Source organism: Sorghum bicolor, chromosome 10 (assembly GCF_000003195.3).
Source record: "Sorghum bicolor cultivar BTx623 chromosome 10, Sorghum_bicolor_NCBIv3, whole genome shotgun sequence".
NCBI lineage: Eukaryota > Viridiplantae > Streptophyta > Magnoliopsida > Poales > Poaceae > Sorghum > Sorghum bicolor.
Window position 1 is genome coordinate 44,167,557 of NC_012879.2, and position 13,442 is coordinate 44,180,998.

Below are 13,442 nucleotides of genomic sequence, written 5' to 3' on the forward strand. Positions count from 1 at the left end.
TAGAGCACTTGATGCAAGCGGGAATCCAATAAATAACTTGAATGTAAATAAAAGTAATTAAAGAACTCAGGATTATGAATTGAAGAACCTGGAGAACGATGAAGAACGAACCAGATGCTGCAAAAGTATAATGTTGAGAAAGATCTGACAGATCCGGCTCCTCCTCCGCTCTCCTCTTCTCTCTCCCTATTTTCTAGATTACAACTAGAACTAACTAGAACTAGAACTAGAACTAGAGGAACTAGAACTAGAACTTGATGAACTAGAACTAGAACTAGATGAACTAGAGGTAGAACTAGAAGAACTAGAGGTAGAACTAGAAGAACTAGAGGGATCCTCTCTACTTGCATGAAGAATTGAAATCCTAACTTTGATTCTGTAGAAGAGGTATGATCTCCAGGGGCCAGGGGGCCTTGCTTATATAGTCTTTTCAGATGAATCTGGGCCGTCGGATCAAACCGACATTAATCGCACGATTTTCCTTGATCCTTTAGATCGGTGGAGCGTAATCTGCGAAACGGGTCCGGATTGGACACTGTAGCTAGGCGGGCGCCCAAAGGAGTAGGGCGCGTGCCCTGTCCCTGAGCCCTCTCGGCTTCCCGTTCGTTCCTGTGGCTTCTGGAGTCTTCTAGATGATAGAAAATTGCGCGACACGTTAATATCTCTATGTAAACCCGACGTGTGGGCCTTTCCTCCGTATTTCCTGAAAACCCCCTGCAAAAATAGACAAACACCAAAACTCGTGTAATTCTGTCAGATAAAACCCTAAGTCTGGGTGTTGGTTGCATTTGGATCCTTTTCCATGATTAGTTGACGGTTAAATGTGAGCATTAAGAACCGTCAACATGGGTGCACTCAACATATGACCAGAGAGTCTTGTATGTTTAAATCAATTGATACAAATCAAAATGGTGGCTTTGATTCTATCACTTTCAGCAACAATAAGAAAGGCAAGGTCAAAGGGCTTGGTAAAATTGCTATCTCAAATGACATGAGCATATCAAATGTGTTGCTAGTTGAGAGCCTTGATTTCAATCTCTTGTCAATTGCACAACTTTGCGACCTTGGTTTCAAGTGCATCTTTGGTAGTGATGATGTTGAGGTGGTTAGTGTTGATGGATCAAACTTGATATTCAAAGGATTTAGGCATGGTAGCTTATACTTGGTTGATTTCAATGATAGTGACACTCAATTGACATCGTGCCTAATTAGCAAATCAAGTTTGTGTTGGTTGTGGCATAGAAGGCTTGGTCATGTTGGAATGAAACAATTGAACAAACTATTGAGGCATGACTTAGTTAGAGGATTGAAGGATGTCACCTTTGAGAAGGATAAACCATGTAGTGCTTGTCAAGCCGGAAAGCAAGTTGGAAATGCACATCCTAAGAAAAGTGAAATGAGCACATCAAAGGCATTTGAGCTATTGCACATGGATTTATTTGGGCCAACAACATACACTAGCATTGGTGGCAACAAGTATGGATTTGTGATAGTAGATGACTACACTAGATGCACTTGGGTATTCTTCCTCTATGACAAGAGTGATGTTTGTGATCTATTCAAGTCTTTTGTCAAGAGGGTGCAAAATGAGTTTGAAACCACTATCAAGAAGATTAGAAGTGACAATGGTAGTGAATTCAAGAACACAAGAATTGAGGAATTGTGTGATGATCTTGGCATTGGACATCAATTCTCTCCAACATACACTCCTCAATCCAATGGAGTAGTTGAAAGGAAGAATAGAACCTTGATTGATATGGCTAGATCAATGCTTAGTGAATAAAATGTTAGCCATTCATTTTAGAGTGAAGCTATCAACATGGCTTGCTATTATAGCAACCGTCTCTATTGCCATGGGAAGCTTGGGAAGACACCATATGAGCTTTTGAATGGAAGAAAGCCCAACATTGCATACTTTAGAGTGTTTGGTTGCAAATGCTACATTCTCGAGAAAGGCACTAGATTGAGCAAATTTGAGAAGAAATGTGATGAAGGGTTCTTACTCGGTTATTCCACCACAAGCAAAGCATATAGAGTTTGGAACTTGGCAAGTGGCACATTGGAAGAAGTCCATGATGTGGAGTTTGATGAAACCGAGGGATCTCAAAGTGAAGCTCAAAATCACTACAAGAAGGTTGTGGCTTTTTGACGTTCTATTATGTCACAATATATAGAATTTACGTCATTACTTTAATTTTTTGACGTCCAGATGACGAAAATCCAAACGTCAAAAAGCCACAGTCACAAAATTATTATGTGACGTCTGTTTTGCTTAACGTCATAAGCATATGACGTCTGATTTCAGTGTCATATAATCGTATGACACTGGTTTAGTGTCATTAAATCCTAGGCCTTGCCACATGGGCAAATGACATGTAGGATCAGTTGCTGACATGGCAGGAAGGAAAAAAACGTCAAAAAATGAAATTTGGCCTGCTAGAGCCCATATACCACGCAGTTGTCTTTCAGCCCATTTAAGTTTTTTAGTCCAGTAATTTTAGCCCATGTTTTTTTTCCGGCCCACTGATTTCAACCATATTTTTTTCTAGCCCACGAATTTCAGCCCATCAATTCAATTCAGTCTAGCTTGTTTTATGGCCCATACTATTAATCCTGTCTTTTTTCAACCCACAGTACATTTTAGCCCATACAACATCTAACCCACATAAACAATTCGGCCCAAGAACCAGATTCAAAGAAGTAATCTCCATAAATCATTGCAATATCACAAGCATTCTATAAGTTTTAAAATGCAATACAATTACATCAAGAATACCAAATATCTCTAGAACATCAGAACATCAGCTAAATTGAGAATCTCAAATGTCTCCTGAGCATCACCTACATCCAGAACACAATGCACATGACCAGCAGCAGCGAAGCAGTGCATCGACAACAGTGGCGCATCGGCAGCAGCGACGCACCACCAGCAGCATCACAATGGCTAGCACCATGGCTACCAACACAGAAATGCCCTGCTGCAGCTCACCAAAAGAGCATATCTTGCTCACCAAAATGGCTACCAGCACAATGTTGCCAAAATATCATCTAGAGCCTAAGTTTGAGAGATTACTGGTCAGCATCAGATGATGAGAACCTACTTCCAAACAAAGAGCGAAGGAAGGATTGGATTTCATTTCCTTGTTGCTTCAGTTTCTCGGTTTCTTCTTCATTCTTCCTTGCGGTCTCATTCTGGTCCTCTACTTTCTTCTCCAAATCAGCCACCTGTGATCGCAGCCCCGCTGATCCCTTCTTCTCAGCTTGCAATTCACCCTCAAGTTCTTCCACACGCTTGCTCATTGCAGCAGCTTTGGCATTTTTCTTCATCTGTATGGATTCCATGCCAATATTGCGGAGAAAAGATGACTTGGGCAGAACATGAGCTATAGCTTGAAGTGGTGTCTTTGGATCTTGCCCATCTTCAGTTGGTTGAGCAAGATAGTTCTCCATTTCAGCCTAGCAACAATAACAACCAAAAATTCAGTCCGCTAGTTATGCATGTCCAGAACAAAGTATATGTAAAAAAATAGTGTCCAGAACAACATTGAGAGATTGTACAGTATGCTAGTTATGCATTTGTTGAGAACAATAGATATGTAAAATTTTAGTTATGCATTACTATACAGACTTGTTTTCATGAAGTGGGCTACTGATTTCATAGTATAAATATATTCCTAGAATTTTAGGACAACCCACATACAAGAAGCATACTGTAGTGAAGCTATACAACAAATAGGAGAATAGGGTACAGTCAAAAGAATAAATCATAGCCAGAGTTCTAAAACACAAAAACTTTGTTATTTAACATTTCAAAAAGCTTAAAAAGTTATTGGTACCATTCTAGTCATAATACAAGCTTGGTTTCTATGTTGATAGGGTCAAAAACCATAAAGAAGCATTGTTGTGTAGGGAAACCTGACAGCATATATGAAGCTCTTGCCAACCAAAAGTCTGTAACAAATTTAGAAAGCTCAAGAAAAACACTACAAGTTTCTAGTTACCAACAGGAGCTAGTTTTGAAGATAACATGGTCAAATTACACAAAATCTCACACCTGTACAACACTTGATAGGTGCTCAGAACTGTACAACACTTGTAAGTATCCAAAGGAGTTGTATCTCCATCAATTGGATACTTTCTGACAGAAAAACACTAGAATTTTAGGACAACAAGATACTTAAATTATCCAGAACATTTATATTGTCAAGTTCCATAGAAAATATCATTCAAATACACGAATTATTATCACAAGCAGCAGCCATCTCATGACCTATTGTTATGCATGTGTCCAGAACAATATATATGTACAAATGATATCCAGAACAACATTGAGGAATAGTACAGCAAGAAATTATGCATGACCACGACATTAACAACTTGTACAATAAGGAAGCACTACTTTAGTCTCATTCTCATTTTCATTATACAATATGGAAGCACAACTTCAGTTTCATTCTCATGTACTCATCACAGTAAGATAGAGAAAAATTACTCACAATGGCATCCTTCGAGTTCTCTTGAAAACCTGACTTGCTGCTGCAATGCGTGTCCTTGAAAATATCAATCGCAGTTGGTGTTGCATCCTTAAATTTGGTTTGCTTCTAAAATTATAGACAAGAAAGTAAATTATAAAAAACATGTGAAGAGTTGAATGAATAGTAGTAGCTAAAAATCCCTTCAATCCTCTCGTGCTAGATATTAACACAACAAGAATTATAGAATCTCTTATATGATTATATCCAGCCAGAAGTGAAACAATAAATCCAGAATATGGCATAGGCAGGCCAATCTTAGTATGATAGAAAAAAATTGTGGACTCAAAAACCTATGTAACATGTTGCTTACACAGTTTTTGCCATGGAGCACACAAGCTTAGACACAATGGTCGACTCCAATGCTTTTAGCTTTATCTAAACAGTAAACACTAGCAGCACAGGGAGAACACAATCTTAGGCCTAACTAAATTGACCTTGTTAAACCCTTAGAGCCAGGGAGCGCAAAATTACACAATCACACAATAGACATAAATATGTAAGGGACATTTATGACTTTGCAAAATTACACAATCACACAACAGAGTCCAGCAGCTCCTCACACACACAATTGTCTTAGGAACAACATAACAGTAATTTAAAATATAGGTGATTTTAGCCCAAACAAAAAAAAATAGCATAGTTCTCAAAATTAGACAACGTTTCCGAATATTCTACGTCGTCTGGACACATGCAGCTAGCTCTATTGTCAACTAAAAATCAAAAAAAAAATTGTCAACACTTAGCCATTTATCTTACCATGATATAGCATTGAGCGACATAGCTCCGAGAACCTGTCATTTGGTGGTACTGAACTTGCTCACGAGCATCTTTGGCTTTAAGACATTTTTCCTATAGGGAGACAAACATTAGTGTACAGCCAATCCATATTCTGTAAGGCAACAATTGTGAAAGTTATTAAAGAATTATACCTTGTGCTTTGGGGTAGACCACATGCCCACGAGTTCCATCCACTCAGAGTCAGTCATTGTGGTCAGCGGTGAAGTTGTTCTAACTTGATTTGCGGGTATGCCATCGAAGTATTGCTTCTTCAGCCTGTATCTCATCTGCCTTTGTCCTTTTTTGAGCAAATCAGAAAAGGCCTCTTTCACCGGATTAGCATTCATATCAATGGTGAATTGACTCTAGAGGAGAGCATGAAAATAACGTTAAATAAAAATCAAATGATGTTCTAGGAGTGTGCAACAAGAGCAAGCAAGCAGTACAAACAAGTGTCGACAAAGAGCAGATTTATACAAAGGAATTAGCCACAGATTACTTGGATGTTTTCCAACATAATTAGTAGAACCAAATTTGTACACTTCATTGTTAATGCACATAAAAAATGGAGGTTGCCTCGTGTGTTGATTATTGCTGGCAAAACATGGACCACACATCAAACACATGGTTTCATTTATCACTGCATACTAGTTCTTAGTTACCAGTACTTGCAAATGCTAGTTACCATATCAAGCCATATACTATGCCACTGCTACTGCCTACTGATCCATAAACGCAGCAGCCAAAAACCGTATGAGAAGCAAAACTGTGGCTACTTACACCACAGTAATCCATAAACCACAACTATCTATTTAGCAGCAGTAACATACTCTGACTTTGTCGTTGAAGTCCTTAACAATAGCTGTAGCAGCTTTGTCCTTATAATGCTTCTAGTGCGTGAAAATTGGGACATGGTTGCGTAGAATAATACCAGCCTCTGATGCTAGTTTTGCAGCTTGCAAAGGCACCTCAGGACGCAGCTTTCCTTCAGTGATGTGCACTGGGATGTTGTTGGTTAGCACTCTTGAAATATTATCCAAATCTCTGCCTATGTGTGTGCTTACGTGACTTTGGATGACACTTTGACCTATAAAGGAATTTGTAAATAAATTAGAGGAAACCATAGACCCATTAATGCAAATATGTAAACCATTAATAGTGGACTGAGATCATAATCACTTGCCTTCAGTAGTCAGCTCATTTTGGTTATTGGTCTCAGTATTAGCATTGGCAGCCATCAACCCATCTGCTGTAGAATCATCTTGAGGTTCTAGTGTTGTATCTTTAGGAGTTGAGTCCAATTCCCTTGTCCTCTGCCTAGTAATTCTTGGAGGTAGGTCTTGCTCCTGAAGTGCCACTGCCATCACTCTCTTTGAGGTTCTTGATCCTCCAGTAGAGGTGCAGGCGCTCTGTGTTGAACTCTTATTAACTTCAGGCACCAAATCCTGCATATCTAATACTCCTTGTTCAACGTCTTCACCATCTTCAGGCTGATACAATGAGCCAGAGTCTTCACGAGCAGCATTAGTGGCCTTGGATACATTAATGGCCTTTGGTCCCGACCTCTTTAGGACTTCTGTTGCCTCTTTTATTCCAAGACTGCGGAACACCCGACTGTTATGCATGCATCTTTCAATCTTTTCCAACTCATATTGAGTCAGTGGAGCCTCTACACATGCATGAGAAAAAAGAAAGCTCACTTCAGTGAAAACATAAATGAAGAAAACCAATTAGAAAATTATATGATCAAGGGAATTAGAGGAACAGAGCATGTAAATTAAGCATTTTAGACAACAGACCATGTAAATTAAGCATGTGACTACAAAACCTACAGAGCTAGGAATTCGAACCATATAAAGGATTTGTTGCATATCAGACTGATGGCTATCAGCTACTGCATGTAAATTGATATATATGTAAAGGGGGGAAAACGAAGATTTGTCCATGTTCCATTAAGTTGAGTACTTACGACTTCATTCAGTCAGAGTTCATAAATTTGAAAATCTATCTCTCTATTTTTCTAATTCGCAAACCAAACGAAATGGAGAGAGATTTCTCCAGAACACTTTCCACTGCTCATCCTTGTCTCCCTCAGCTGAACGTGAATGAAACCCACATCAGCAAGGAAAGGAAACCCCCCATATCTACCCATCCTCAGGCTCTTCCCAAAACCAACATCAACGCTGCAGGTCAGGCCTCCCCTTGCAAATCCTTACATCTATGGCCAAAGCCTATGCAGTAGTTCGTGCAGCAATATGTATTGCAAAGTGAGATGGGGAAGTCGACAAGCACCTGCTGGTTGACGTCGAGTTGAGGGCCGGGTCGCCGATTTCCGACCAGGAGCCATCTCGCGAGTTGAGGAAGTTGGGCCGCAGCACAGAGGACGTCGTCGGAGCCGCAGTGCCTCTTCGGTGGTGGAGGGCACCAGACCCTCTTGCTAGGTCGCTACAGCGTAGCCTCTTCACTGGCGGCGGCAGACTGGGAAGAATGATTTGTGGTGGCTAGGGTTTGGGGAGGGGTGGGTTGAGTAGGTCACGGTTGAGACAGATTTCCTGTAATGTCCTTGTATAAATGAAACGCACTGCAGCATATTTGTGGATAGAATAGGTATTTTGCTTCCAATTTTTTTGTTGAGGCAGGAGGCCATCGCGCCATTGCGCTGGTTTGGGCTCAAAGGCACACGTTTCATTTTTTTTAAAACTTTTCATCTTACTAGTTCTGGAGATAAAGAAAATACTGTTTTGTAACATAAAGAAAAAATGCTTACTTATTTTAAATAATATAAATAATTGTTACATTTTTTATTTTTTATGGTTGCATCTTCAAGTTTAGTTTTTAATCAATAAACTACAAATTCAAGATGTGTTTTCATTTAATAATTGATAAGATGTTCAGAAAGTTAATTAAGGAATAAAATCATTGTGCTCAAACATATTATTAGGAACAAAAACATGATTAGTTGTTTCCAACTCATTGTGGCACCTATTATATATGTATACTACCCTTTTTCACAAGAAACTATTTGTAAAGTATATGGATTGGAAGATAAGAGTTATTTATATATAAAAGAACTATGACGTGTCTGATCATAGAGACATTATTCTATCATATGCTCAAGGTTCCCCATTTGCAATGCACGTGTAGTTGTGCTAGTTCTAGCATCACTAACGTTGCGCCACCAATCATATAACATCTCGCGTGATGGAGAAATAGAGGAAGGCCCCTAACCGATGAGTCAAGCTCTCGGGTTCCACTTTTGCACTCCCTAGGATCTTAGTACAACAAAGGCTGCTACTATGGCATCGAAAATGCTTCATTGAAGGTGTATGTAAATGATCACTATCTTTGTGGGGTTACCCTCATATAGCTTTCAGAACTAAAATAATAATGTGGTTTTGAAAATGCAAATAGGTTTTATATATAGGGCACATACCGTACTTTAGCTTGTCCATCAACTAGCTGGGTTGAAACTCCTGACTCTCTGAGGGAAGCCGAGAAACTCCTGACTTTCTGAGGGAAGCCGAGAAACAAATATGTTTCTGGTTAATTAATCCCAATAGTGTTTACAAGTACTTATAACCCTCTCAACTATAGGAAATATTATAATAGATAGCTAATTAATATAATAAATATGGGCCTTTATCCCCCTATGACTCCTAGCCACTTGTGGGCTTGCGGCGTGAATAACTCACACTGGTCATAACATCTACAAATTGGCTATTTATGGGACTCAGTGTTCATTTCGCTCGACATCCCCTTTTGTCGAAATGCCTTTGGGTGGGCACATACTGTACTGTAGTTTGTCCATCAACTAGTTAACCATCAATTTGAACCCCTAGACCATAGAGAAAGTGAGTTAATGGTGCCTGCATTTAAAAAACAGCAGGAAACATCTCTATCTCAGGCCTTGTCACCCATGTTGATTTTGAGCTATTGAGTTAAAAAAAGAGAGGCATCTGCATTCTAAAAAAACAGCAAGAAACTATAAGGCTCACTATGGCATCGAAAATGCTTCATTGAAGGTGTATGTAAATGATCACTATCAACTACACAAGCGTCAACACAAACACCATCTTCACTAATTGGCTGCTCATTTTCAAATACACTATCATCAACACGAACATGCACACCTTCACAATCATCATCTTGGTAGGACAGTATCACGCCATCAGTTATACTGTCATTGTCATTTTCAGCCACACTCCACAAGTGTCTGTGGGAAAATTTTTGAACAACTCGCCAGTTCTCATGATACTTGGTGTCTAGCAAGTAAAATATCTTTGTTGCCTGTGCTGCTAGAATAAATGGATCATCCTTGTACCACAAGCTGCCATGGTTTATGCTTGTAAAGAACCCATCTTCCTTCATGCGAAACTTGTTTCCATGAGTGTCAAACCAATCACAGCGAAATAGAACCACTGTCCTATGGCCACCCGAATCTGCGTTGTACCTAAGCTCAATAATTTCCTTCAAAGAACCATAGAAGTCAATATCCTGGTGGTAATGTGTACCCTCAGTCATAACTCCACTATTTTGTGTCCTCCTGTTTTTCTCACGTTCTACAGTGTGGAAGCGAACACCATTAACAAGACATGCTGAATAAATTCGAACTCGCAGATCAGGTTCGCATGACAGTGCAAATAGCTCATCATCTATGTCTTGGTTCTTCACATAACGAAGTATTGCAATCTGCACAAAAAAGTTCCTTATTAAAATAGGTAGAAACCCTTAATAATAAATATTGCCACCCTTTCCAGTTGCAAAAAAAAACCCTTAATAATAAATATTGCCAAACAGACACATGTTTAATTCAGGGCAGAAACCCTTAACTTGATTACAGGGAGATGAATCTTCCAATAGAACTGAAAACATTGACTCTTTCCTTTTACCTTCCTCTTCAGCTGTGTACAACTCCTCTACTAAACCACAAATTCCATCATCAGGGTCATTTTCATCATCCACATCTAGGCCAAAATCATCATTGAGACTAGTATGTTCATCAACATGGTGATCAATTTCATGTGGTACAGCCTCCAATGGTTCTCCATGATGTACCCATTTAGTGTAAGTAGCAGCCATCCCATGAATATACAAGTGATCCTCCACGTGTCCTTTAGGTTTACAAACACGGTTCAAACACCGACGACATGGACAAAGCATGTCTTCATCATCATTGAATCTCTCGGAAACAAAGGTCATGAATTCCTTCACCCCTTCCACATGTTCCCTGCTGAACATCCTACTCTTGATCCAAGATCTATCCATCTACACCAAATCATGAGATACAATTCCTCAAAAAATTACATATAGATGATGTTGAACCAAAGTTATCAAACATGTGATAGATTATTTATAATGCATTCTGTACGCAATAGTTTAGCATTGCTTTATCTCCAATAACGTGTTGAAGAAATATTTAGAAAAATAGCATGCTCCAACTGAAGATAGGATAAAGTTCACAGTATTCAACATTCATATAAGCTAACAAATACTCCAGCAGAACTATATTTTTCGAATTATAGCAGTGTTGAAATAGTGGCACATTCAGAACTAGCTCACGAAACTAGCAGTGTTCAAACAAATATTTTTCATACTCTATATATATTTCTTACTAGCAAACAAATACTTAAGATACAAATTGGTATTAGCATGAACCATTTTTGTTTGTGGAGCATCCTGAGAAATTTGAAAAGTTTGACATGTCTCCTTCCAGTTGTTTTGTTTTATGGCCCTCCTGGCTGTGGCAAGACTTTGTTGGCCAAGGCAATTGCTAATTAATGTTAGACAATCTTCATTACTGTGAAGGGTCCTGAATTGCTGGCGAGGCTAATGTCCGTCAGATTTTTTATAAGGCTTGACTCAATTGCTATTCAGGTATAGTCTCTAGTTATGCTCATGTGCTCACACACTGATACTAACCTGTAAATGAACTGAAAATTATTGCTGTGAATTTCAGAAGCAGTGTTGGTGATGCAAAATTGTACCTTTCAGAGAAGAAATCAGCTCCAGCTGCCCTGCTGTAACAAATCAGTGCCGCTTGTCCCGCTCACCAAGCTGCCCCGTTGCCGCACGGTGCTTCACGGGCAACAGCGCTGCCTGCTACTGGTCGTCCGCGCCGGGCACTCGACCTAGCTGCGTACGTTGCCAGCCAATGGCCACAGCCGCTTGCAGGTCCCCTCGGCGACCGATGGGCACAGCGGCGTGCCTTGCCGTCTGCAGCACCCTCCTCGCCCACCACGAGCCCAGCACTCTCGCCCCAGCCGCTCTCTTGGATGGTCGCCGGCCATGGCCACGCTCCTCGACAGCCGCCAGCCCTAGTCGTGCACCTCGCCGGCGCCGGCCGCGCCGCCAGACACAACGCCCACCACGAGCCCAGCACTCTCGCCCCAGCCGCTCTCTTGGATGGCCGCCGGCCTTAGCCACGCTCCTCGACGCCCGCCAGTCCTAGTCGTGGACCTCGCCGGCGCTGGCCGCGCCGCCAGACAGAACCCTAGCCGCGAATCCCCTTGAATGACGAAGTAAGGGTTCGATCCAAATTCCCCAAACAGGATTGGGTGGTGTAGCATCTTCTATATACTAATATATGGAATAAAACGAGCAAGTTATTGCAAACACTTGTGAGGTGTAGTGGTCAGTGTACCTTGCTTATGAGCCTGCTCTGAGTGGCTAGGGTTCGAATCCCCTAGGGCAATTATTTTTAGCTTTTTGCCAGCTTTTCGCTGGGCTTATGCTATTAGGCCTACCAGATTTTCATGTGACTTTGGGCTAGACTTTGGGCTAGATGCTGTTGGGCCTAGCGAACCAGACTGGTCCATTTAGGGGCTAAATCAGGTGGTCCATGAAAGATTGGTGGTCTGGTTACCTAGGTGGCCCAACTAGAATTGGAAAAAAAATAATTGGGCTGAAATAAACATCCAATAAAAAAATCTGACGTGGCAACAAGGCATGCCAACATCAGAAATATTATTTAAAATAATTCAAAAATTATTTTTTTGACACAAAATTTTTGTCAAAGGCTTATGACACTAAAAAGTAGGCCTCATGACGTACAAATTAGTGTCACTACAAGAACTTAAAGTAGGTGTATGACATATATTGTGACGTATAATTTTCAAAGGTCACTAAACCAAAATTCCTAGAAAATAACGTCAAAAAATAGATGATACAGTGACGTAATGACCTATCGTCATACTAAATACGTCAAAAGGCCACACATCTCTTGTAGTGAATCTTGATGATGTGAGAGGAGATCAATTGGCAAATGCAATGAAGAACATGGATGTAGGTGACATAAGGCCAAGGCAAGTTGATGATGATGGTGACATTCACATGATCAATCAAGAAGTGCAAATTGATACAAATCAAGCAAGTACTAGTGGCTCTCATGATGATGATCAAAATCAAAATCAAGCTAGTGGAAGCAATCAACTCCCAATACTCCAACCTACAAGCATAGCAAGGGATCATCCATTGGATCAAGTCATTGGCGGTATTCAAAGTGGTGTACAAACAAGATCAAGGCTAGCATCCTTTTGTGAGCACTATTCATTTGTCTCATTTGAGGAACCAAAGAAGATAGAAGATGCATTGAAGGATTCCGATTGGGTAAATGCCATGCATGAAAAATTAAACAACTTCACAAGAAATCAAGTGTGGGAGCTTGTTGAGAGGCCAAAGAACTACAGTGTGATTGGTACCAAGTGGGTCTTTAGAAACAAGCAAGATCAAGATGGTATAGTTGTGAGAAACAAAGCAAGACTAGTAGCACAAGGCTACACTCAAGTTGAAGGTCTTGACTTTGGAGAAACATATGCACCGGTTGCAAGATTGAAGGAAATTAGAATATTATTAGCCTATGCTTGTGCCCACAACATCAAGCTCTATCAAATGGATGTGAAGAGTGCATTTCTCAATGGATACTTCAATGAGTTGGTTTATGTTGAACAACCTCCCGGTTTTGAAGATGACAAGCAACCCAACCATGTTTACAAGCTCAAGAAAGCATTGTATGGTTTGAAGCAAGCACCTAGAGCATGGTATGAGAGATTGAGAGATTTCGTTCTCTCTAAAGGGTTCAAATGGGAAAGGTTGACACTACCCTCTTCACCAAGAAGCTAGGCAATGACTTGT

The 13,442-nt window shown here is 40.3% G+C and overlaps 1 pseudogene; it reads right to left on the minus strand.

Annotated features, from left to right (window-relative positions):
* On the minus strand, positions 2,852–6,676 carry LOC8058847 (annotated as a pseudogene).